This window comes from Phyllobates terribilis, unplaced genomic scaffold (assembly GCF_046119375.1).
Source record: "Phyllobates terribilis strain yellow unplaced genomic scaffold, ASM4611937v1 Scaffold_9__5_contigs__length_417890890, whole genome shotgun sequence".
Taxonomy (NCBI): Eukaryota; Metazoa; Chordata; class Amphibia; order Anura; family Dendrobatidae; genus Phyllobates; species Phyllobates terribilis.
The window spans coordinates 213,949,366-213,973,500 of record NW_027362769.1 but is presented as its reverse complement, the minus strand read 5'-3'; positions in this window follow the sequence as shown (position 1 = coordinate 213,973,500).

Genomic DNA, 24,135 nt, shown 5'->3' with positions numbered 1-24,135 from the left:
TTTCCTGACATTTTCATTGTTGCATTTTACAACAAAAGTAAACAGCTTACAACACAGCAAACGTTCTCATTGTTTAAAGTTATCAGTCAGGAATAGGGTCCAAAAAATATTCATTTACCATGGAAAACTGTGAAAAAGGTTATCAATAAGTTACATAAATGTGGAACAGCAGAAACATTACCTAGAGCTGGACGTCCCTCAAAAAATGGTGAAAAGACAAAAAGAAAATTGTTCTTGGAGGATGACAAGAGGACTACAGTAACATTCTAGGAGCTGCAGGAATTTCTGGCAAGTACAAGTTGCGTACTGCAATATCCTGTGTTCTTCATATGTCTGGCCTGTGGGGCAGAGTGGCAAGGCAGATGCCTTTCATTCCAAAGAAAAACATGCAAGCTCAGCTATGTTTTGCCAAAATCTATATCAAGTCTTCCAAAATGTGTTATTTTCTGATGAATTTTTTGGCCCTAATTCCAAAACGTATGCTTGACGCAAAGTTATCATTGCACATCACCAAAAGAATACCATACTCACCGTAAGACATGGTGGAGGCAGCAATATGCTTTAGTGATCTTTTTTGGCAACTGGAACTGGGGATTTAATCAAGGTGGAGATAATTATGAAAAGTTCCAAATATAAGTCAATTTTGCAAGGCAATCTTCAGACTTCTGTTAAAAAACCGAAGCTGAAGAGGAATTTTACTTTTCAGAATGTCAATGACCCTAAGTGTACCTCCAAATCAACAAATGATGACTTTGCCAGAAGGAGATCAAAGTTCTGCAACCAGAGCCAAACCTGAATCGAATTGAAAATGTGTGTATTGGCCTGAAGAGGGTGCTATATACAGGAGATGTCATCGCAATCTGAAAGATTTGGAGCACTACTGCAAAGAAGAGTGGGCAAAGGTTGCCTATTCTAGATGTGCAATGCTAATAGACTCCTACCCAAAAAGACAATGCTGTCATAAATTCAGAGGTTACGTCAACAAAGTAGTAGTTTACGGGTCTGTATATTTATGCAATAACTTTATTTTAGTTATTTCTTTTTCTTTCTCCACGTGAAAAGATTTCAGTTTATTTTTCAATGGATCGTACAAATTATGAGTGACATTAATGGTGGAAAAAGTCCTGAAGTGATTCTTCATGATAAAAACTTGTCAATTTAACAGCGGTGAGTAGACTTTTTACATCCACTGTACAAATAATGCAAAATCTTCATTATTTACATGTAAGTAGCATCAATTCAAGACAAACAAAAAATGGAGAAAGCATACAAACAATTAAAATACATGTAAACATGTATTTTTATTGTTTTTATCCTTTACACCTATCCCTGTATTTTAATTGCTTATCCTTAATCCTGTTTTTTGTTTGTCTTAAATTGATGTTACTTACATGTTATTAATGAAGATTTTTCATTATTTGTATGTGAGATTATCAGATGGAAATGTACCATATATTTCACAGTTCACTTTTTTTTTGTACATGATTTCTTACACTGTATATTGAGCATTCTTCTAAATTTAGCTGGTGTCCACCTGTCTATATCATTGGTTTCTTTTTGTAAAATAATAAACAGTATCTCTGTGTCAAATGGGTCTATGAAAAATACTGGCAGCCATCCGTGTTGTATCTACGTGCAGGGCCGCCACCAGGGATTTCAGGGCCCCATACTGGCAAAATTTTCGGGCCCCCTTGAGACTCTGCCCACACTCCACCCCAGCTCCGCCTCCACCTCGCGAACCTTCCACAGTCCCACCGCTCACTCTTGGAAAAACTCCACTTCTGCATCTCATCCTCAATTCCTCACCAATCACACATTAAGAGTTCCCATCAAACACCAGATTACATACATAGCTAGCAGCTTTTGTTTGGCCAAAAGATTTATTTAAGCTGCTCCACGACAAGGTAGACTCTTTTGGCCGGGCCCTACTCTACTCTAACCTATTAAACATTTCTTATAATACCTAATACTCTTTTTAGGTATATTTTTAGTTATTTTTCTTTAAGGGAGTGTGTCACATATATTTTTTAAAATGACCAATAATATCACATAAAAGGGACAAATACTGTCACACCATGGCCAGGCCACATATTGCCACCACATAGTTACTGAATAATACCACATACAAGGAACAAATAGCGTCACACCATGACCAGATGACATATAGTGACTGAATAATACCACATGCAAGGGAAAAATACCTCCACACTGTGACCATATCATATATTACCACCACATAGTTACCGAATGATACCATATACAAGGAACAAATACCGTCACACCATGCCCAGACCACATATTACCACCACATAGTGACCAAATACTACAGTACTGATCATTAATAAAAAACTCATCTTCGCTTTTCCTCTTCATCTAGTGCAGACTGCCATCACTTCTTCCAGCCAGGACTCGTCTCCACATAAAATAAAACAGTTATCTAGAGCACCGCTTCCAGAGCACATTCCCCAATTGGCTGGCGGCTGTTAACTATTGCCATGCGGGAAGTCTCCCATGCGGCAATAAATTTCAACTGAATCAGCAGAATGCTGCTGCTGGTGTCCGGTGAGCAGAAGAGGGAAAAATGGACAGGAAAAATGGATAACATTCAAATTTAAACAAATTAAATTCAGATCTGTCAAACTCTAGCAGACACATCTCTTCAACAACTGTTAAGAGGAGACTTTGTGCAGCAGGCCTTCATGGTAAAATAGCTGCTAGGAAACCACTGCTAAGGACAGGCAACAAGCAGAAGAGACTTGTTTGGGCTAAAGAACACAAGGAATGGACATTAGACCAGTGGAAATCTGTGCTTTGGTTTGATGAGTCCAAATTTGAGATCTTTGGTTCCAACCACCGTGTCTTTGTGTGACGCAGAAAAGGTGAACGGATGGACTCTACATGCCTGGTTCCCACCGTGAAGCATGGAGGAGGAGGTGTGATGGTGTGGGGGTGCTTTGCTGGTGACACTGTTGGGGATTTATTCAAAATTGAAGGCATACTGAACCAGCATGGCTACCACAGCATCTTGCAGCGGCATGCTATTCCATCCGGTTTGCGTTTAGTTGGACCATCATTTATTTTTCAACAGGACAATGACCCCAAACACACCTCCAGGCTGTGTAAGGGCTATTTGACCAAGATGGAGAGTGATGGGGTGCTACGCCAGATGACCTGGCCTCCACAGTCACCAGACTTGAGCCCAATCAAGATGGTTTGGGGTGAGCTGGACCACAGAGTGAAGGCAAAAGGGCCAACAAGTGCTAAGCATCTCTGGGAACTCCTTCAAGATTGTTGGAAGACCATTTCCGGTGACTACCTCTTGAAGCTCATCAAGAGAATGCCAAGAGTGTGCAAAGCAGTCATCAAAGCAAAACGAGGCTACTTTGAAGAACCTAGAATATAAGACATATTTTCAGTTGTTTCACACTTTTATGTTAAGTATATAATTCCACATGTGTTAATTCATAGTTTTGATGCCTTCAGTGTGAATGTACAATTTTCATAGTCATGAAAATACTGAAAAATCATTAAATGAGAAGGTGTGTCCAAACTTTTGGTCTGTACTTTATGTAAATACATAGAAAACTGGAAAGACAAAAAAGCACAATAGGGTCTTACCTGGTAAACAGAGAATAGATGAAATCAGAGTATGCTCACCTGGAAGGGTTGTGACAGTCACAACTTCTATTTAAGATTTGTTAAGGGCTGCTGCAGCACCACCAGATAGGTATAACAGAAATGCTGGAAGATGAGTTGAATGTAAAGCTGCACTGCTGATACACAATAGGAAACCAAATGGAGTTTAGATGTGGTTTTATTCGTTAACGCGTTTCGAAGTGATCCAACCTCTTCATCAGGACAAGCCACAATACATGTACATTCCATTTGGTTTCCTAATGTGTATAGTATCTCTGGCATCGCGGCTTTACACCCACCTCATCTTCCAGCATTTCTTCAGACTTCAGACTTCCAAATTATGCAGGTATAAAAGTCAAAAGTATATTTGTGCAATCCAAAAAAGTGTACAGCAATATCAATGTTTCTGTCCAACATCTGGATCTTCATCAGAATGGTTACGGATTGCTGGAAATGAGGTAAGTATAATTACAGCGCTTTGAGGTATTCGACACGCGTCGCTGATGGGATCGCCATACCATCATCGACGTGTGTAGCACACCTCAGAGCGCTATCATTATACTCACCTTTTTTCAAGCAATCCACAAACATTCTGATGAAGGTCCGGATGCTGGATAGAAACGTTGATATTGCTATGCACTTTTTTTGATCGCATGAATAAACTTTTGTCTTTTGTACTTAATACCTGCTGAGTTTTTCATATTGTCATATTAAAGACTGGAACCCTACTAGTGCATAACCCTAGCTCGGAGTGACGTATACCATTTGCTGCTTTGGTGGTTTTACTCTACTTTCTGCCAGCTCTTAAGGGTGTAGCATAGCAGGATGAGAGCTCAGGGGTGCGTGAAACCACAGCTCGTCTAATTTATGATGAGCTGTGGTGTTCTCTATGCCAGAAATCTCTCTCCATTCAAGGACTGGAGAAAGATTTTTGGTGTGGAGCACGGAGGCACACAAAACTCGTCAGATGCTCCTGATCCATTAAGAGGCATGCGTCTCATTTTAAATCAGAAGGTCTGACTCCAACACATCCCATCATCGAGACTGTTGTGAAAATCAATGGCCTTGATGAAACGGGCCAAAGTTTTCTATCTTTCTGCGGGAAGCTATTTTGCACACATTTTCTAGGATGCATAGCCAAAAAAGATTCCTTATACTAGTTGGCTCTATTTTCTAGTTGAGTACTTTCTAAGATCTGTCATTATACAGTAACCGAATAAAAGCACCATGCAAAAAGTAACTTAATAAAACTAAAAACAAGGCATTTAATAAATATTTTTGGTGGTCACAAGTCTTGGATGTCAAACTTTCACTTGCAACCCCTTCAACAGGATTGGCTGATGCACACCAAATTAGACACCCAAAAGGCACAACTTTTCTTTGACCTCCACCCTCTGTAGTCCTGTTGGTCCTAATTTTCATAGGTTGATGGTAAGAAGGCATGAGGTACATTACTCCAGCGATTTATTAATTCTGAAGCTGCAACTATTCCGAATATTCAGCTCCTCGTTCTATTTATGGACTTGAAATTGATGCAAATACGAAATATTCAATGGCAATTTACTTCCCAGTTGTGCAGGAAAGATTAAAACTTAATAGAGAAGACAGCTGCCTTGAGAAAATTGTTCACCTGTTAAGCGCTGAAGTCAGATGTGCTATATTTTGTTTTAGCTGACACAACATTTAGACATTTATTCTAAAGAGGGCATTGCGGCTCAGAGCAATCATTTTATGGATAATCCTATTCTAAATTCAAGCCGTAAGGAATATCTACGACATAATGCTGGCGTGCACAAAACTCATCAGTTCTTTGAATACCTCTTTCTCTACCGTTCTATTGTCCTACACCTGACCCATTGTTTCACACGTAAATTACAGACAGGCTGTTTAGAAAGCATCAAATTTTTATAATCTTATTTGTCAGATTGATCTGCATTGCTAACACAACTTTTCTACATTTCCCTTTAATTCTAAAAATATTAAAATATATAATCTTAATAAAAAGAACAAACCTGAGTATATTCACCATGCAGGAAATGTTCCAACCACTGGTGGACACAGACAGAAGAGGGCCGCTTTGCAAGAACCATATATGGGCTTTTTGCAGTCCAATAGCTCATCATGATGCACAATGCCATCTGTTTTGGAGGTCGAAATGGGTCCCCTAACTTCTATGGCCACAGTGCGGCTGCACTGCTTGTGTAAATGACATGTCCACCCCTGGGTCCAACCACTGGCTGCATAAGGTATAAATTACTCTACCTCAACTGAATGAAGTCATTTGATCCATAATTGGATTTCCTTTCTCATGTACAAAAGGAAAATGCTGCAACTTATAGCAAATATATAAAAATACAGTCATCACACATGGTATAGTTTTTTTTGTAGAAATACCTGCTATTTGTACCTTTCTGAATAGACAACATGTGGATTTCTGCAAACTCCATGTTGATGAACTTTGCCATTTATGAATAAATCCTTAAAAGGAATTTGTCATCAATATATTAGACAGATGATGATTTTAATCACATCTTGCTTGTAAATTTTTGATATAAAATTGTAGAGAAATCCAACTTTGAAGTTTTAATCTCAAGTGCATGGGACGGTCACTGCACTTCCAGCTCTCCTGCCTCACTCCACCCACCACTAGCCTCCAGTCTTTGACTGACAGGTCACTTTTCTTTCAGAGATGTACCATCCCTGCCCAAGATTATACTCAGGCACCATTATTGGCTGTATTGTCTCATCAGAGTGGGCAGCACAGGAGAGAGCGACAGGAGAGCTTGAAGTGCAGTGTCTCCTGCCCTTGTAATTAAAACTTTAAGATATATGAAATAGTAGCACATTATGGATGTAATTATCATTAAAGGATCTTACACACATGCCTTTAGTTAGAGGTATAATGTCTTCATAACAGGTTCCCTTTAAGAGTGGTTTCACTTGTTTTTGTTTTTGAAAAAAATGTAATTTTTGTGGCCATAGCCAAAACTACTTCTCTCTTCTAAATCTGCTTCTGACTTTGCCTAGTAAACTACATCAAATACTCCTTCAGTGTTTTTTGTTAAATAACCACCTATATGCCTCTTTTAACCTATAGTTTTTCTACAGAGTTTTTCCAGATGTTCTCATGTGGAAATTTTTTTTTCACATTTTCTACATGTTAAGAATCCTATGGGAAATTGTAGATAAACATCATATAAAAATGGCTTATTACAAAAACACAGCAAAAGGAAGTAAACTTTTGAGTGTTTAATATTTCCCTATTGATTTCAAGCTATAACATCTTACTGCAGCATTTTTTTTGCTTAAAAATTGTGCAAAGGAAAAATACTGCAAAGAAAAAACCCTTTAGTGTTTTCTACTAAAACCCTATGTGTGCAATCACTCTAAGGGTATGTACATAAAGCATCCTTTTCAGGTTGGTTCTGTTAGAAAAATACTCTGCAAAAGTGCCCCATAAAATGAACATAATGAACAGCAAAGTCAAAACAACAGTGCTGTGTACATGTTCTGTCTTATGTCACTTCTTGGAAACCCTGAAACCATTAAAAGAAGTGACATAACAAAATACATACAGTAGAAGTCAGATCACCTATGATCCAAATCACAGACTATGACAGATCCAATGCACGGAACACTTGGGAGTCACGGACATAAGATAAACTATGGTACAACTGTAATCTAATAAATACTGGATTTAATACCATTAGTTCACTTTACAATATGCAATGATTATGGACTTTGTCCTGAAATGCGTTTGAAATTTTTTATATTTTTCAATCATATATATCGAACTTTTATAATAATTCTACAATAAAGAAGGATTTTTATCATACCAAGGATCTGGGTACTGGATTATCTTCTGTATGTGATTCAAAAGAAATGACTTGCTCATTCTTCTGAACAGTACAGAATGAAAACCCCCAGCGGCGGACTCACTGCAAGAGAAACTGAAAATCAGCTAAGGTTTTCCTGAAGCAGTTTCTCCTGTGAAAACTCGTCGACTGCTCCGGCATCTGAAAGTTGCCAAATGCACATATTCTTAAATAGGCTTCACACAGTTTTTTTGCAACATTAATAAATACCATGAGTCTGCCTATGTGGGTGCATTATACTATATGGAGGACTATGGGGAGTGCATTATACTATATGCAGGCCAATGGGGGTGCATTATACTAGAGGCCTATGGGGGTGCATTATACTATATGGAGGCCTATGGGGGTGCATTATACTATATAGAGTTGCCTATGGGAGTGCATTATACTATATGGAGGCCTATGGGGATGCATTATACTATAGTGGCCTATGGGGGTGCATTATACTATAGAGGTCTATGGGGGTTCATTATACTATATGGAGGCCTATTGGGTTGCATAATACTATAGAGGCCTATGGGGGTGCATTACACTATATAGCATCTGCCTATGGGGAGTGTATTATACTATATAGAGGCCTATGGGGAGTGCATTAAATTATATAGACGCCTATGGGGAGTGCATTATATTATATGGAGGCCTATGGGAATGCATTATACTAGAGAGGCCTATGGGGAGTGCATTATACTATATAGAGTCTGCCTATGAGGAGTTTATTATACTATATAGAGGCCTATGGAGAGTACATTATACTACATTGAGGACTATCTGGTGCATTGTACTATATGGAGGCTATTTAGGTGGCCATCATACAGTGTGGGAGATAATTTGAGGTCTTTGTACAGTGTGGGGGCCATCATAAAGTGTTGGAGCCATCAGTGTGGGGGCTGCTAAGGGGTCAGTATACTGTGTGGGGGGTACTATACAGTGAGGGGGCATTATACTATGTATAAGAGAGCATCATAATGTGTAGAAGGGAGCTATACATAGGGGGAGACTCAGGACATTATTAAATGTTAAGTGGGCACTTACTGTTATGAGGGAACTCAGGTTATTGTGACTGTCAAAGGGGCACACAGAGGGTATTATTACTTTCTAGGGGGCAAAATGTGGACACTGTTTTCTAGGGCACGTGCAAATGGCAATACTATATTCTAGAGGTTTGTTTTACCATCTAAAGGGCACACAGTAGGTGCAGCAATAGGAACACATACAGTAGCAACGGCTCAGTATTGGGGTATCAGCAGGATGAGGCGTTTGTGCAGGTTGGGAATAGATGGGGACGGTGCCTGAAATGTAAGGAGTCAAATGTGTCTGTGTTGTAATCTCTGCAGACGAGTCCTGGATGGAGAAGTTGTTGTGTCGGTCTGGGCCAGATGGAAAAGACGGGAACAATGTCATCAGAAAGAATGTCATCTGTATGTCACTATATATAGGTGCTTCTCACAAAATTAGAATATCATCAAAAATGTAATTTATTTCAGCTCTTCAATACAAAAAGTGAGACTCATATATTATATAGAGTCATTACAAACAGAGTGATCTATTTCAAGTGTTTATTTCTGTTAATGTTGATGATTATGGATTGCAGGCAATAAAAACACAAAAGTCATTATCTCAGTAAATTAGAATAATTAACAAAAAACACCTGCAAAGGCTTCCTAAGCGTTTAAAAAGGTTCCTTTGTCTGTTTCAGTAGACTCCACAGTCACGAGGAAGACTACTGACTTGATAGATGTACAGAAGGCAGTCATTGACACACTCCACAAAGAGGGAAAGCCACAAAAGGTCATTGCTAAAGAAGCTGTATCCAAGCCTATTAATGGAAAGTTTAGTGGAAGGAAAGAGTGTGGTAGAAAAAGGTGCACAAGCAACCAGGATAACCGCAGCCTTGAAAGGATTGTTAAGAAAAGGCCATTCAAAAATTTGGGGGAGATTCACAAGGAGTGGACTGCTGCTGGAGTCATTGCTTCAAGAGCCACTACACATAGACGTATCCAGGACATGGGCTACAAGTGTTGCATTCCTTGTGTCAAGCCACTCATGGCCAATAGACAATGCCAGAAGCGTCTTACCTGGGCCAAGGAGAAAAAGACCTGGACTGTTGTGCCATGGTCCAAGGTGTTGATGAAAGTAAATTTTGTGTTTCTTTTGGAAATCAAGGTCCAGAGTCTGGAGGAAGAGTGGAGAGGCCACAATCCAAGCTGCTGGAGGTCTAGTGTGAATTTTGGGGAGCCATGTCATCTGCTGGTGTAGGTCCACTGTGTTTTATCAAGACCAAAGTCAGCGCAGCCGTCTACCAGGAAATTTTAGAGCACTTCATGCTTCCCTCTGCCGACAAGCTTTTTGGAGATGGAATTTTCATTCTCCAGCAGGATTTGGCACCTGTTCACACTGCCAAAAGTACCAATAACTGGTTTAAAAACAACAGTTTCACTGTGTTTGATTGGCCAGCAAACTCACCTGACCTTAACCCCATAGAGAATCTATGGGGTATTGTCAAGAGGAAGATGAGAGACACCAGACCCAACAATGCAGACGAGCTGAAGGCAGCTATCAAAGCAACCTGGGCTTCCATAACACCTCAGCAGTGCCACAGGCTGATCACCTCCATGCCACGCCGCATTGATGCAGTAATTGATGCAAAAGGAGCCACGACCAAGTATTGAGTGCATTTACTGAACATACATTTCAGTAGGCCAATATTTCGGATTTTAAAAACATTTATCAAGCTGTTATAAAGTATTCTAATTTATTGAGATAATGACGTTTGTGTTTTCATTGGCTGTAAGCCATAATCATCAACATTAACAGAAATAAACACTTGAAATAGATCACTCTGTTTGTAATGACTCTATATAATGAGTTTTGTGTTTTCATTGGCTGTAAACCATAATCATCAACATTAACAGAAATAAACACTTGAAATAGATCACTCTGTTTGTAATGACTCTATATGATATGAGTTTCACTTTTTGTATTGAAGAACTAAAGTAAATTACATTTTTGAGGATATTATAATTTTGTGAGAAGCACCTGTACAACTGTACTGTAATCGATTATATGTTCTACAGAACTAGTATCTACCACTATATGGTCACTAGTGTTGAGCGATACCTTCCGATATCAGGAAATATCGTATCGGATTGGATCGGACCGATACCCAAAAAGTATCGGATATCGCCGATTCCGATACGGGAAACCAATGCAAGTCAATGGGACACAAATATCGGAATGAAAATAAACCCTTTCTTTCCTTGTAGGTTAATTCTACATGAAGTAAAACAACTAAGAATAATGTAGAATGTATTACGCGAAAAGCCGGCAATTCATCAGCGGCATTCACCGGTACCCGACAATTTACAACAGAAAGAATAGAACATCACACATAGATTAGATACATAGAAACATGTCAGTCACATATATAAGAAGTACAGTGACAGTGTTGATTACTGTACTTGTCATTTAGTGTAAAGGATTTATTTAAAAAAATAATTGTGTTTTCATGCACCGTCTCTTTAAAAAAGCCGGCCGGCAATTCAGCAGCGGTACCCGACAATTTATAACAGACAGAATAGAGCTTCACACATAGATTAGATAGATAGAAACATGTCAGTCACATATATAATAAGTACAGTGACAGTGTTGCTTACTGTACTTGTCATTTAGTGTAAAGGATTTATTTAAAAAAATAATTGTGTTTTCATGCACCGTCTCTTTAAAAAAGCCGGCCGGCAATTCAGCATCTGTACCCGACAATTTAGAATAGAAGGAATAGAGAATCATACATAGATTAGATAGATAGAAACATGTCAGTCACATATATATGAAGTACAGTGACAGTGTTGATTACTGTACTTGTCATTTAGTGTTAAAATAAAGGATTTATTTAAAAAAAAATTGGCGTGGGGTTCCCCTTAATTTTAGTCTCTAGCGGAGGTTAAGCAGACAGCTGGGGCAGATGTTTGAAGCCTGGGAAGGGGGTAATACCCACGGAGCTTCCCAGGCTACTAATATCAGCCCCCAGCTGAATACCTAGCCTTTACTAGCTATTAAAATGGAGGACCCCCCCAAAAAAATGACGTGGGGTCCCCCCTATTTTAATAGCTAGCAAAGGCTAGGCAGACAGCTGGGGGCTGATATTAATAGCTCAGGAAGGGTGCCATGAATATTGGCCCCCTCCCAGGCTAGAAACACCAGCCGTCAGCCGCCCCAGAAATGGCGCATCCATAGGATGCGCCAATTCTGGCACTTAGCCTCGCTCTTCCCACTGCCCTGTAGCGGTGGCAGTGGGGTAATAGGGCTGGGATTGATGTCAGCTTATAATGCCAGCTGACATCAAGCCCAGTTTAGTAATGGAGAGGCGTCTATAAGACACCCCCATTACTAACCCCATAGTCAAAGTTAAAAAAACAAAACACAAACAGCCAGAATAAAGTCCTTTAATTGAAATAAACACACAGTTCTTTATTGTTCTAAATTAAACCATACTTACCGTCACGCCCATTCCAGCTGAAGCCAACGATCTCCTGCAATAAAAGAAAAATAATAAACCAACCTCATCCTTACCTTTCCATGGTTCCCACGACAGCTTCAGCTCTGCTACATCGAGATGACTGGCTGGACCGCAGCAGAACGCTGCCATCCAGTCTGTCATCCCGCAGACACTGAGAAGCGCAGGCATGCTTGCGCTCCTCACTGTCTCGCTGTGACGGCATCCAGATGAGCCGAGGTCATGTCCAATGAACTCGGCTCACCTCATGCACGTGACTGACAGCGTGGGAAAATTCTCACGCTGAAGTGCTGAGTGCAGGAGAATTCTCCCACGCTGTCAGTGATGTGCATGAGGTGAGCTCATGTCCAATGAACTCAGCTCACCTCCTGCACGTCACTGACAGCGTGGGAAAATTCTCCTGCAATCAGCGCTTCAGCGTGAGAATTTTCCCACGCTGTCAGTGACGTGCATGAGGTGAGCCGAGTTCATTGGACATGAACTCGGCTCATCTGGATGTCGTCACAGAGAGACGCTGAGCAGCGCAAGCAAGCCTGCGCTTCTCAGTGTCTGCGGGATGACAGGCTGGATGGCAGCGTTCTGCTGCGGTCCAGCCTGTCATCTCGATGTAGCAGAGCTGAAGCTGTCGTGGGAACCATGGAAAGGTAAGGATGAGGTTGCTTTATTATTTTTCTTTTATTGCAGGAGATCGTTGGCTTCAGCTGGAATGGGCGTGATGGTAAGTATGGTTTAATTTAGAACAATAAAGGATTGTGTCTTTATTTGAATTAAAGGACTTTATTCTGGGTGTTTGTGTTTTTTTTAACTTTGACTATGGGGTTAGTAATGGGGGTGTCTTATAGACGCCTCTCCATTACTAACCTGGGCTTGATGTCAGCTGGCATTATAAGCTGACATCAACCCCAACCCTATTACCCCCTGCCACCGCACCAGGGCAGCGTGGAAGAGCGAGGCTAAGTGCCAGAATTGGCGCATCCTATGAATGCGCCATTTCTGGGGCGGCTGACGGCTGGTGTTTCTAGCCTGGGAGGGGGCCAATATTCATGGCTCCCTTCCTGGGCTATTAATATCAGCCCCCAGCTGTCTGCCTAGCCTTTGCTAGCTATTAAATTAGGGGGGACCCCACGTCATTTTTTTTGGGGGGTCCCCCATTTTAATAGCTAGTAAAGGCTATGTATTCAGCTGGGGGCTGATATTAGTAGCCTGGGAAGCTCCGTGGGTATTACCCCCTTCCCAGGCCTCAAACATCTGCCCCAGCCGTCTGCTTAACCTCCGCTAGAGCCTAAAATTAAGGGGAACCCCACGCCAATTTTTTTAATAATAAATCCTTTATTTTAATACTAAATGACAAGTACAGTAACCAACACTATCACTGTACTTCATATATATGTGACTGACATGTTTCTATCTATCTAATCTATGTGTGATGCTCTATCTTTCTGTTCTAAATTGTCGGGTACCGCTGCTGAATTGCCGGCCGGCTTTTTTAAAGAGACAGTGCATGAAAACACTATTATTTTTTTAAATAAATCCTTTACACTAAATGACAAGTACAGTAAGCAACACTATCACTGTACTTATTATATATGTGACTGACATGTTTCTATCTATCTAATCTATGTGTGAAGCTCTATTCTTTCTGTTCTAAATTGTCGGGTACAGATGCTGAATTGCCGGCCGGCTTTTTTAAAGAGACGGTGCATGAAAACACTAATATTTTTTTTAATAAATCCTTTACACTAAATGACAAGTGCAGTAACCAACACTGTCACTGTGCTTCTTATATGTGTGACTGACATGTTTCTATCTATCTAATCTATGTGTGATGCTCTATTCCTTCTTGTCTAAATTGTCGGGTACCGGTGTATGCCGCTGCTGAATTTGCCGGCCGGCTTTTTTAAAGAGAGTGTCTTCTGAGCAGTTTGTCAGCTTTTGGACACCTTTGCAGGTGTTTTCTATGTGTTTCTATGTGTTTTTGTTTGCCTGCCATTGGTTTTAACGGTGTTCGACGGTGTTCTAAGGTGTTCGACGAACAGTTCGACGAACAGTTCCTCGAACATCCCGGTGTTCGACGAACCGAACCGAACCCGAACACTACGGGGGTGGCTCAACACTACTCATGAGTTAATTTTTTTTTTTAAAGTCAGGTTGGTGTTATCAGATTTTTTCACTGGGGCATGTGCTTCTTCTCCCTCTATGAGTTGCTATCTGACAACATCCACTTGGACTTAAGAAGACTTGTTGGACTTAAAGGGGTATTCCCATCTCCAAGATCCTATCCCAATATGTAGTAGGTGTAATAATAATAATATTAGCAGATGCCTCCAATTAGAAATGTAGTATAGTTTTTTCTGATACACTGTCTCTTTCCTCATGTCCATGGCATTGCAGAACCTTTGGTATCCATGGTTACATCCACTGGTATAGTGACAATCAGTTAGCTAGTTGCTAGTGGTTGTAACCATGGATACCTAAGGTCCTGCAATGCCCTGCACATGAGGTAAGAGACGTAGAGAATCGGAAAAACTATACTACATTTCTAATTGTAGGTATTTGCTAATATTATTATTATTACACCTACTACATATTGGGATAGGATCTTGGAGATTGGAATACCCCTTTAACTTAAGAAGACTTGTGTTTTTGGACAAGTACATTTTTGTCTGTTGGGCAATGTTGTCTGTTGTTTAAGTGTTCCCTTTTTTTTTGAGCAGTGTATATTATATATCTATCTTTCTATCTCATATCTATTATCTATCTATCTATTTATCTATCTCATATCTATTATCTATCTATCTATCTATCTATCTATCTCATATCTATTATCTATCTATCTATCTATCTATCTATCTATCTAAGCTTGTTGTCTTTGTAGTAAATCACAAAAAATTTCTTTCGGTTCCTTGCTAGAAACTTTCTTTCCTTTGTGTCTTGAAGTTTTAGAGAACCTGATCTGATGTCGTTGTCAGCTGTTCGAGTCCTTAGGCAATTCATTTTGTGTCCTAGTGCTTCAGGCACCAAAATTACACTTTGAGCTCTATCAGGCAGCCAGAAACTTACTGAACCTGAAACATCCCTCATTAAATGTCAGTGCTGTTAAAGGACAAATACATTGTTCTTATATAAAGACTTGGCCCATCGTGATACTTCAGTAAGTCAAAGAAGTACTTCACTCAAGGAATGAAAAATGTCCAGACCAAGACACCTCATTAATGGTAAGATGGGGAGATTTCAGTTAAAGGGGTTAATCACTTTTATTTCAAGGCCAGGTTCACACAACTGTATAAAAAATCATCAGAGTTTCATTCAGAAAAGTCAGATAATTTTTTCTCACTTGTCATCCAGGTGCAGTCCATTTTTTACAGCAGCAACTACTAATAATTTACAAGACCATTTACAGGTTCCTATGTTAAAGAATTGCAATGTATCTATAAAAAACAGATGCTTTACTGTGGCTCCGTACAGCATATGATTTTTTTGCGCATCCATTGATTTGAATGGATGAGTCTCATGAAACACATGGAAGAAACTAATGCTTGCTGTAATTTGTTTCACACTGACTTGGTCAGTGAAAAAAATTACTAATCTGCACTACCCTATTGAATGTTGGTCCTAGTGTGGTCTGTTTTCTTAATGGATAGCACTTGGACTGAAAATATAGTCATATGAACGAGTCCTAAAAGATGTGTTGGGGACTCGATTTTGTAGCACTTAGTAACATATAGCATATTTCTTCGACTATATGATGCACTTTTTAGCAAGAAAAACTCTTGCTAAAAAGTGTGTGCATCTTATTTTCCAGAGGCAGCTTCCTGTGATGGAAGAGAACACAGACACCACGTCCTTCCCGATCTATGTGATCGTTGCAGAGAATGAGAGAAAGCCACCAGGATCTGCACTTCTGAGCAGCTAAAGGACCATCCACCTGACCAGCTCCAGGATCTTTCAGGACATGTGATCAGTCACATGCTTGGAAGGAACTGCAAGATATTGTAATGTATAGTGTGTGTATGTAAATGTGCATGTAGCAGAGTTGTGTGTGTATGCAAATGTGCTTATGTAGCATAGCTGTGTGTTTCTATATGGGCATGCAACAGAGCTGTGTGCATCTATATGTGCATATGTAGCAGAGCTGTATGCATTAATGTACTGTATGTGTGCATAAGTAGTAGAGCTGTGTGTGTGTCTATATATGCATATGTACCAGAAAGTTTTAATTAGAAGTAAAAGATTTTTCTAAACCTGGGGTGCGTCTTATAGTCTGAAAAATACAGTAAGTATTACAAGCTCTCCTCCTGCACGTGATCCACTACTGGGACCCCCCCGCCCACCTGCAATCAACTGGATTTTTCACATGTGCACAGTGGAAGCAATATACTGTCAATATAATGCATTGACTTGCTGAGTCCTTGATAGTGCAGCCTATGACTAAGATATCCAAAATTAGATTTTCTAAAGACTGCACAAACAAATTACATGTTTTTTTTTATCTCAGACCTTAGACTTAAAGGGTTTGCATTAAGGTCGCAAGTTATCATTTATCCATAAATTCATAGATGCTGTAGGTGACGACTTGATGATTGCTTAGGGCACTCCATGAGATTCCCTCCAATCCCAAAACGATGCACTGTTGACTTGAGCCCTGCCTAAAAGGTGGTACAAACCCTTTAACGCACTAATTTTACTTTTTAGTTCCACTACTAAATTTCCAGAATGGTATTACAACATGGGACTATTAAGAGCCAAGCACCCAATCTGATTGCTTTTTATTTTCAAAAGAATAGAGAAAAAAATTAAATGTGAAATCTGTGAGATTGCAGTGGGCAAACCCTCCCTTTTTCATTACATTTTTTTGATTTCTTTCCCCAATGTTGGGTATGACCCACATTAATCACCAAGAGGCCTGGGTCTAGCTTTCTCACATTTTTCGAGATGGTAAAAGTTATATCTTTTTGTTTAACTGCTTCCCGACTGCCCACTGTACATAAACGTCGGAGCTGCCTGGGCTCTGTGCAGTGCCAACGTTTATGAATGGTCGGTGGTCCCGCAGCCCTCAGGACCCCCAGGGTCCTGCAAGTGCTGCGGATGCGGTTCAGAGCGACAGCTCTGACAGGGGACATCATCGGGACCTGATTGGATCAGGTCCCAATGATGTTAACCCTTTGCTATCTTCTATATGCCGCGATCTATAGCAATCGCGGTATTTAGAAGATAGTGAGAGGAGAGGGGTCGTCCACTTACCTCTCCGACGGCCCCCTGATGTCTTCCAGGACCTGCCGTTGTTATGGCAGCCGGAGGTCACATGACTGCCTCTGGATCTGCCATATATGGTGTCCTGCTAGGCTCAGCCTGCAGCTGAACTCTAGCAGGAGACAGTGTGAAACTGTCAGAAGAGCTCTCATGCAATGCAATACATGTCTATTGCATTGCATGAGAACAGTGATTAGAAAAATAAAAATTAATGTCCCATACAGGGACTAAGTAAAAATGTAAAAAAAAGTCTAAAAAATGTTTTCAAACTGTTAAAAAAAATCACAAAATAAATAAAAATAAATAAATAAAATATTAAACCAATAAATCCGTATATTTATGCAAAAACAAAAAAAGTACACATATTTGGTATCGCTGCGTCCGAAACAACCCGATCTATAAAACTGTCACACTAATTAACTCCTTCTGTGCACACCGTAATAAAAAGAAATAAAAAACGGAGCAAAAAAATATGCTTGTTCATCATATCGCCAAACATAAAGTGGAAAAAAATGCGATCAAAAAGCAAAATGGAAATAAAAATGGTACCGCTGAAAACGTCATCTTGTTCCGCAAAAAAAAGCCGCCATACAGCTCCATCAGCCGAAAAATAAAAAAGTTATAGCTCTCAGAATAAAGCGATGCAAAAAAATATTTTTTCTATAAAATTGTTTTATTGTGTAAAAGCGCCAAAACATAAAAAAATATACAGTAAGTGTAGTATCGCTGTAAACGTACTGACCCGAAGAATAAAGCTGCCCTATCACTTTTATAACACGCAGAACGGCATAAAAAAAAACTCAAAAAACAATTCCTGAATTATTGGTTTTAATTTTACCACCCAAAAAACGGAATAGAAAGCGATCAAAAAATGTCACATACCCAAAAATGTTACCAATAAAAATGTCAACTCGTCCCACAAAAAACAAGCTGTCACATGACTCTGTCGGCCGAAATATTGAAAAATTATAGCTCTTAAAATATGGTGATGCAAAAACTAGATTTTGCAAAAAAAAGCGTCTCTTAGTGTGTGACAGCTGTCAGTCATAAAAACCCGATATAAATCTGGTATCTCTGTAATCGCACTGACCCGAAGAATAAAGTGATCTCATCACTTATACCGCATGAGGAACGGCGTAAAAAAATAAATAAAACCAATTCTTCACCTGCTACTGATTTGTTTATTATGTCTCCCAATGATCGCAGTAAGGCTCTGCTCACATTTTTCCTGCGCTCTGCGCTGAGCGCTTACACCTGAGTTTCCGTGTAAATCTCTGAAATACGTGACTCAGACGGAACCCATGACGGAAGATTCCCTGTAATGAGGCAGATATAGGCCACTGTGGATGCCATCTGACCTGTGATCCCACGGTGTCAGTTTTTTTAGGCGTGCATAAAAGTGCAGTTGGACATAGTTTTGTGCACTTCTTAAAAAAAGGACACCATTAAATAGAGGCCAGACGGAGTCCAGAGTAACTCTGCGGCCTCATTACAGTGAATGGATCCCACAGGGGTTTCATCTGAATTACATCACTTGGAAATTTAGATGGAAACCCCGATGTAAGTGCTCAGCCTAGAGCGCCGGATAAATGTTACATAAAATGTTCCCAATAAAAGCTTCAACTCAGTCCTCAAAAAAAACTAGTCCCCACTCAGGTCCATCATCTGTTAAAAATATTCCAAGTTACTGGTAGCAGAAAGGCTCTGGAAAAGCGAAATGGCCCTTGCCCTCCAAAAGAAATTCAGAAAAGTTTGTGCTCCCAAATCCAAATGCCTATTCTACAATAATTTGTTCTCCAATTGTCAAATAGCGCTCCGTCCCTCCCAGATCTCGCCGTATGGCTAAGCGGTACGATACAGCCACATATGGGGTATTGCCACTTTTAGAAGAAATTGTGTGACACATTTTGCCACCATTTTTACCCATTGCCCTGTGTGAAAATGTAAAATCTGAGGGTAAAACATTTTTTTGTGGTAAAAATATAATTATGTTTTTTTCACTGCCCAATGGTATAAATTAAAAAATTAAAAAATACTCACTACTTCCCTAGATGAATTCCTTGAGAGGTGTAGTTTACAAAATGGAGTCACTTGTGGGGGTTTCTGCTGTTTCGGCATGTCAGCGACTCTTCAAATGTGACATGGTGTCTGCAACCTATCGCAGCCAACATAGCGCTCCTTTCTCTTCCGAACCCTGCCGTACACCAAATCAGCGGTTTTCCCCCACATATGGGGTATCGGCGTACTCAGGAGAAATTGCACAACAAATTTCATGGTGCAATTTCTCCTGTTACCCTTATGATAATGCAAAATTAAGGGATGAAAAATATTTTTTGTGGGAAAAATGTGAAAATTTTATTTTTACGGCACAATATTATAAACTTCTATGAAGCACCTGGGGGTGCAAGGTGCTCACCACACATCTAGATAAGTTCCCTAAGGGGTCTAGTTTCCAAAATGGTGTCACTTGTGGGGGGTTTCCACTGTTTAGGCACATCAGGGGCTCCCCAAATGCAACATGGCGTCCGCTAATTATTCAAGCAAATTGTACATTCAAAAAGTCAAATGGTGCTCCTTCCCTTCCAAACCCTGCCGTGTGCCCAAAAATGTAGTTTTCCTCCATATATGGGGTATCGGCGTATTCAGGAGAAATTGCACAACAAATTTCATGGTGCAATTTATCTTATTACCTTTATGATAATGCAAAATTAAGACATGAAAATCGTTTTTGTGGGAAAAATGCAAAAATTTAATTTTTACAGCTCAATATTATAAACTTCTGTGAAGCACCTTGGGGTTCAGGGTGCTCACTACACATCTAGATAAGTTCCCTAAGGGGTCTAGTTTCCAAAATGGTGTCAGTTATGGGGGGTTTCCACTGTTTAGGCACATCAGGAGCTCTCCAAGCGCAACATGGCGTCTGCTAATTATTCAAACAAATTTTACATTAATAAAGTCTAATGGCAATCCTTCCCTTCCGAACATTGCAGTGCGCCCAAACAGTGGTTTTCCCTCACATATGGGGTATCAACGCGCTCATGAGAAATTGCACTACAAATTGTGTATTCCACTTTTCCTGTTACCCTTGTGAAAATAAAAAAAATGGGTCTAAAGTAACATTTTTGTGAAAAAAAGTTAAATGTTCATTGTTTTCTTCCACATTCCAAAAATTCCCGTGAAACATCTGAAGGGTTAATAAACTTCTTGAATGTGGTTTTGAGCACCTTGAGGGGTGCAGTTTTTAGAATGGTGTCACTTTTGGGTATTTTCTGTCATAAAGGCCCCTGAAAGTCACTTCAAATAAGATGTGGTCCCTAAAAAAATGTTTTTGGAAATTTTGTAGGAAAAATGAGAAATCGCTGGTTAACTTTTAACCCTTATAGCTTCCTAGCAAAAAAAAATTTTGGTTCCAAAATTGTGCTGATGTACAGTAGACATGTTGGAAATGTTATTTATTAGCTATTTTGTGTGACATATCTCTCTGATTTAAGGGCATGAAAATTCAAAGTTTGAAAATTGCAAAATTTTCAAAATTTCCACCAAATTTCCGATTTTTTCACAAATAAACGCAAGTGATAGCAAAGAAATTTTACCACTGTCATGAAGTACAATATGTCACGAAAAAACTTTCTCAGAATCAGGGGAATCCGTTGAAGCGTTCCAGAGTAATTACTTCATAAATTGACAGTGGTCAGAATTGAAAAAATTGGCCTGGTCACGAAGGCAAAAACAGGCTCTGGCGCGAAGTGGTTAAAAAGCACTTGGTTTGTTAAAAAGTTGGTGAGGAATTAAGGATGTGTAAAAAAAGAACTGGGGTTAATTAGTAGTTAATAAGCACAGACTATGAATCTGGAGTTTAAATGACTTTACTATTGATCTGCTGCTTGCTCTGTCAGCTCTCCAGGGAACCTGAACTTCAAGTACTTAATTCAGCTCCAGCCGTATGCAACCAATAATTTTGTTTTTATCCTCCAAAAGAAATCACCTTTGTTTATTCTTATTTCTGCAAGTAATAAAATCAATTAGGCTATTTTCCAAACCCAGCGCCTTTCGGCTTTTTTTTTTTAGTAGTCAATATGTTTGAAATGCCAATGCACTCATTGCAAATTCCTTAATATATAGTGACAGCTCCATGGGATGTGTGCTTTACCTTAAAGATTCTTTGCAAGTAAAAAATTGGGGAGCTAATGAAGTGTCTAGAACTATAGCTTTCAGTTGGAGAATTTGTTAATTAAGTAAAGTTAAGTACTATGGTTTCTTGTTGTTTTATTGTTCTCCTTGTTCGAGTTAGTCACTAATGCATGGAGCTTGGAGAAGCACCAATGTCTTTTGAAAGTTGACTGACTGCGGGAGACAAAGTACTGAATTTGCTATTTTATTTATAGGCCTGACCCATAATATGTTTCAACAGGCTCGATAAATGATACATTTACAAAAATAATGGTAAAATTTAGATATATAGTATTGCGCAAAAGTTTTAGAAAGGTGTGAAAAAAATGTTGCAAATTAAGAATGCTTTCAAAAATGCAAAAATAGTGTTAATAGTTTATTTTTATCAACTAACAAAATGCAAAGTGATTGAACAAAAATAAATATACAGTACAGACCAAAAGTTTGGACACACCTTCTCATTTAAATATTTTTCTGTATTTTCATGACTATGAAAATTGTACATTCACACTGAAGGCATCAAAACTATGAATTAACACATGTGGAATTATATACTTAACAAAAAAGTGTGAAAAAACTGAAAATATGTCTTATATTCTAGGTTCTTCAAAGTAGCCACCTTTTGCTTTGATGACTGCTTTGCACACTCTTGGCATTCTCTTGATGAGCTTCAAGAGGTAGTCACCGGAAATGGTTTTCACTTCACAGGTGTGCCCTGTCAGGTTTAATAAGTGGGATTTCTTGCCTTATAAATGGGGTTGGGACCATCAGTTGTGTTGTGCAGAAGTCTGGTGGATACACAGCTGATAGTCCTACTGAATAGACTGTGTGAGCGAAATACGCTCTCTTCTATGCCTTCCGAACTCTAAATTAATAAGATTTGTTTTACGAGCGCTCGGGAAATCAGTACAGCACAGCCAGGAATGGTGTACTAGAAAAAGACTTCTGCTTTATTAACACATGTGACACTTCAAATAGGGTCAGAGACAAAGGAATAGTTCCCTCTGACCTATGAACCAATAGTAACCATAGGGGAGTGAACAGTAATGTGAAACCTCACTGCCCCTCAGTGTTTCCTGATGATCATTACATAAGAGTGAAGACAAAATGGATACCACAGACAAACAAGATGGATTCTTTTCTCTCACATTTCCCCCCTTTTGTGACCAATTATGGCATCTCAGTAGGTATATAGGAGCACGCTAGTCGCGTCCTCGGGACTTTCCTACCTGCTTCACCTCAGTTCCCTACCTAAACACCTATAATTGCATCACAACAATGGATCTTTTCTTGCTTGGGGTCCATAGTATACAATCAGGGGTTCTGTGACACGGTTTTCCTTACATATAAACCTGAGTAACTTAGGTGTAACATAAATCAGCGCTTTTACGGCTACATATATCAACAAGCAGAATAATAATAATTGCATACATGTATAATCCCTGAGAACCCCCCGCCAAGACCCTTGAACCAATTAGTGGGATTCAGGAAAGAGAATGTTTCTCCCACCTGGAGTCCTTGTTTGCGTCATGTTCCTGTAACCACTTATCCCTTATCTTCTGTATATCAGTCCTAACCTGGAGATTTCCCATAACGTCCATGTAATGACAACATGCGGGACCGATGATCTGACACAAGTGTTGTCAGTGACTACAATCAGCTGCTTCTGTATTATATTAGATGCATTAAGGACATCAAGCACCTGGAAGATCTGGTCATCTAGATAATCAGTTGCCTCTACCAGCTTATCCCACATCTGCGTTATGGATGGGTAAATCAATATGCTGCTCACAATCTTATTTGCCACCCCCATTTTTACAAGATGAGGTTTACCCTTGGGTCTGGGATTGTCTGCAGCTCGTCTGTACAGTGTGTGTAGAGGGATTGCTTTAACATTTACTCTGGTGTGAGGCACTATAAAGGTTGATGGGGTCAGGAAGGCCGGTGTGCAGACCCCTGTGAAGTTATTAGGTAACCACTTGTAGGCCTGATGTCCACATACAATGTACAAACTCTCTGGTGCTCCCATAACCGTGTTATTGAATAGACTAGTAATCCATTTAGACAACAAGGTGGAGCTTAATATGTCCATCATTTCTTCCTGATACTGAGTGTCATTTGACATAATACCTGATATCAGTCTTTCCAAGGTGACGTTTACACAGTGAAGCTCAGGATTGAGTGTGGCATCGACCGCTACACACTGTGTGATGTCGGTACAGACCCATTACACTCAGAATACTGTAGAGAAAGCGATGTCTCTGGATCTTTTCTGGATGCAGCTGCAAGAGGTGAAGTTCGGATAACAGGAGAGGTCAGCATGACTAGAAGCCCAAGGCATTCCTGTCTGTCTTAGAGGCGGACCACTCCTGTTGAACAACAACCACGGCTCTGTCACCCATGCAGCTACAGGCAAACCTACAGCTCTCTTTCCTGTTGTTATCTAGCTTAGAGGGAAAAGTGCGGTTACTCAAATAGAACATTTCTTTCAGTCACTGGAATGGCTTAATAAGGCATAGTATTAGAGCTCACAGGGCTGTGAGTGCAAATCCAACAGTCTTTTGCTAATGTACTCGTGTCCATGTCTTTTAAAAGTACTTGGTGATGTCTAATGAATTTATTATCTCAGTCATCATTCAGAACTTCATTTAATGTCTCTGCTAGAGGCAATGCCACCACTATCCCCATTAG